Here is a 4,400-nt window from a genome sequence, read left to right on the forward strand (position 1 = left end):
GTGTTTCTTTAATCAAAGTTGGGGCCAGTTTTTTATAAGCTGCCGTGCAAATAGCCCGTTGAGACCCAGAGTACAGCTGTTCAACCGATGTATATGCCGCTTTGAGTTTCATGCGCATATCTGTACCAAGATGAGCAATCTGGGTGCCTGTCACGGTTTAACATCAGCATTCTGATCAAAGATAAGGTTCCACAAGTTATACCAAATACATAAAGGGCACACTTACCAAAGATTGCAGAAGTCATGGCGTTAATTTGTCGTTTCAAACCAGCCAGTTCTTCCACAACCGGTTTCAAGGCAGCCTTGGCGTCTTCGGCACTCTTTATTAAACCGGTTTTTCGATCTCCCATTCAGCACGGTCTTTGTTGAAAGATTCTTTGAGTTTTTCCATGGCGGCTAGGGCTTTCGTCAGCTCCTCTTTGGTTCTGGTGGCTTCTTCTTGTTGGGACTTCACATTGTTTTGCAAATCAATGATTTGGGTCTCTTTATTCCTCAGATCAGACTGCAAACATTGAAGATATATCAAATGATAGGATACATACATATTCTAAGTACAAACTGCATAACAGGTTATGCACTTCGTACTTGGGGGCTAATGCCTATTTGCTCTAAATTGCTACAGTTTATACAAGTCTCCAGAACAATATAAACATTATCCTTGACACTTGGGGGCTAATGTATGTTGATTCAAAAACGGATGCATGGATTATAACCCGGATTAACTTGCTAGAGTTAAATCGGCCTTTGAGGGATACGCGGCAGAAGTGCTACAAAGACCCGGGTTATGATTCACATTATAACCCGGCCCTTGGGGGCTATTTGGGCTGGCATTTTCAGGCTATGAATCAAGATACAAAGGAGGAAGAAAATACCTCATATCGCTCCTTCATCAAATTTACCAAACCGGCTTCATAATCCCGGTTTGCGTGCAAGCGATTCAAGAAGCCAGAGTGAAGCTCCTCTCCGTTGCGATGAGCATAACTTGCCAAATCACTGCTCCATTTGCCTTTTTCCCTAGCAGCCTGCTCTTCTTTGGCACTATGTTGAGCCAAAACTACAGGATGGCCAGGAGAGCTATGGCCTATTCCAGTAATAATAACATCATCACCTTGGCCTTCAGGGTTTTTGGTTGATGATATTGGAATTTCAGCATCTTTCACCGGACTAGCCCAGTTTGGTTCTACCGGTTCAGCATCGTGCGCGGCAGGCTCAGCGTCTGTTGGCTCATCAGTATTTTGGCCTTCAAGGGGCGGGTTATCAGAAGTAGCTTCAGGATGAGGGCCTTCCGGTTCACAAGTTTGTTCCGGTTCACCTCTTGGTTCTTCTTCTTCAGCGATCGGGTCTTCGGGCGGATTGGTAACCCGAGCTTTCTTGCTGGGTCTGGCTTTGGCCTGCAAACAGAATAAAAGAGGATTAACATCCTATTCAAAGGATTTATGACGCGTTGAAAGGAAAGTTTTTACAACTTACCCAGCCACAGTTTTCAAAGGGGGGAGTTGAGTTGTTGTTGATTCACCAGAAAATGAAGGAGGTGTCACCTGATAATTTGAATTGGGCGGATTAAGAGGCTGTCTGAAATAACCTGCCTTGGGGTAAGAATGGTCAGAAGTAGGAGAGACCTCAGACCGGCGGTTCCGAACTGGGGTATCAGGTAAACCGGCTGAAGTGACATGTTGGCCACTGTGTCGGGTTGTCTGGCGAGCTTCATGCTGCTGAGTCTTCAAAATAAATGTTGGATCCAAGTGAGCAAGAGGATGAGAAAAGCTTACTTTCCGGACTGCTTGGCGAGTTTTTTATGTTGGCATAGAGTCTGAACCGGAGGAAAGGGTAATTTCCTCTACATCATCAGCTTGACTAGCCTCTTCGTCCTCTTGAGGAAGATCATTGTTAATGAGATGCATGAAAAGAGAGCCAAGTGAGTCAAGTTCTACCTCAACTTTTGGATCATCAGTGTCATCATCAAGCTCCATGTTGATCCGGTCAGCCGTTTTCCGTTTTGATGTCCGCTTTACGTCTTTGGTTTTGGGGTGGGATGGTTTGACCACTTTATCCCCAGTCGGCTTTGCCGCCTTCTCTACGGTTTTCCATTTCCAGAAGGAGTCATCATCCTACATACATAGAAGAAGGATTACAGGTTGCATAAGCTAAAAATATTAGAGATGAAAGGGAATTATAATGCTTACAGCAGGCAGTTTGTTCTTGGCATAGAAGGGACTCAGACCGGTTTGACTACAGGCCAGTTCCGATTCATTCAGAATTTTCTTTACACCTTCAGTAACTTCTTCATCAGATAATTAAAGGTTGCAATGGTGTTGAGGGTCGTCAACCTCACCGGTATATTCACACATTAAACCGGGACGCCGGCTTAGAGGCAAGATGCTCGAAGATATCCAACAGCGCACGAAATCCACACCTGTTAAGCCATTGGCCATAAAGGCCCGGAGTTTGGCGAGTTGAGGGGCATATTTCGCCCTTTCGGCGGAGCTCAAATGTTGCGGCATCGGATGGGTATTGGAAAGCCGGTGCTCACGAAAGCCTGGAAGGGGATTTTCGTCTTCAGGCAAAGTGTCTCTGCAATAAAACCAAGTTTGGTTCCATTCCTTTGGGTGGCTATGATGTTTGGCATGAGGAAATTCAACTTCTTTCTGCTTTTGAATCGAGACACCACTATGTTCTGTGTTCGGGCCATTTACAAACTCTGTGCGCCGGTTTAAGTGAAAGAAATCCCGGAACAGTTCTGCAGTCGGTTCTTCTTGTAAGTATGCTTCACAGTAGACTTGGAAGTTGCATAGGTTGGATACTGAATTCGGCCCAATATCTTGTGGATGGAGTTGGAAATTTGCAAGTACATCCCGGTAAAACTTTGATCCTGGCGGTTTGAAGCCACGGCTTATGTGGTCAACAAAGACCACCACCTCGCCCTGCCTTGGGGTCGGAGGATTTTCTATTCCTGGAACTCGCCATTTGATTTCAGTTTTCTTAGGCAGGGAGCCGATGCTGACCATCTCATTCAACGGAGTCTCAGTAACCCGGGAATGAGCCTAGTTGCAAGCAGTGAATTGTTTGGCCATTGCGAAACGAACAAGCTGAAAAGGAAAGGCCGGTTTATAAATCACGCATGATGATATGCAAGATACAATGGAGTAAGAAACATACTGATATGTGAAATGGCGTAAACCGGAGACCAATGTAAACCAGGACGAGAGTATTCAAACATTGTTAAACCGGAGCATAACTATGAAGGTAAAAGGTTCCTCCGGTTTATCAGAGGGCTAATGGTACAGATTGATTATGCAAAGTTAAACCGCTTATGATGGTGTGAGGAGAAACATATTTACAGAGATGTATAAAAATTTCGGATCTAAGGTAAGACAGAAAAGCTAAATATTTCGACCTAAAAAGGGTAAGACCCGAAACACTTTATGAAGGACTACAACAGTTCTTTGTGTATAAGGAGTCGTGAGGGTAACAGAAGATTCATCACGGCAAGGGATATGATAAGTACAAAGTATTCATCTATAGGCCAAGGAAGAACAGCACCAAAAAGCTCTGATGAACCTTAAGAACAGCGAAGAGCAAGGAAACCCTAATGGATCTAGGAAAGAAGGGGGAAAGGACTTACCGCGACCATGGAAGCAGCGGAAGGGCGCTGTGGAACTCTGGTGCGAACAGGTTGATGCAGCGGCCGACGGTGAAGCCGAGGTGAGGTTCGAAGATGATGGCGGCGCTCGAGTGCGGGGTCGTCGAGAGGAAGAAGAAGAGATGAATGTGTAGCGGAAAGAAAATAAAGGGGTCCTCTGCCCCTATTTATAAAGCGAAGTGATAAAATGGCAAGTGCGAAAATTGAGGAGCCCAAAAATGGATCAATTAATAAAAGTGTCGCCTCGGTGGCTGGATATACATTAAATGAAGGTAATCATCGACATCAACGGATAGATGACGTCAGGGCGGTTTATCATAATCTGGGAATATGACGTCATGGCGGTTTACAAGGTCAAGGTGAAGATATGAGGGAAGAATTTTTCTAAGTGTAGAAGATTGACATGAACAAGTTCAAACCAATCTGGGGCCTAATGTTGGGGATATTACTACTGGAGGTAAACCGGCCTTATGTAGCCGGGTTAACTCCTTGAAGATTAGAAGCCCACGAAGATGCAAGGATGATGGCGCTTCATGAAGGCCCAAGGCCCAAAGGCGGGTTACAGCCTGTAAATGCAAACCGACCTAGTCATGTAACTTGTATTGTAAGATGGGAAGAGTAGAGACCGAACCGGACACGTTTATGATCCGGCTTCGGGACTCTGTAGCCTGGCGGGCGTCAACCTATGTATATAAAGGGACGACCCGGCAGCGGTTTAGAGATAGAACACAACTCGAGAGCTAGACAAAGCGGATTCGCT

Source organism: Triticum urartu, chromosome 7A (genome assembly GCF_056163025.1).
Source record: "Triticum urartu cultivar PI428250 chromosome 7A, HENAU_Tu73, whole genome shotgun sequence".
NCBI lineage: Eukaryota > Viridiplantae > Streptophyta > Magnoliopsida > Poales > Poaceae > Triticum > Triticum urartu.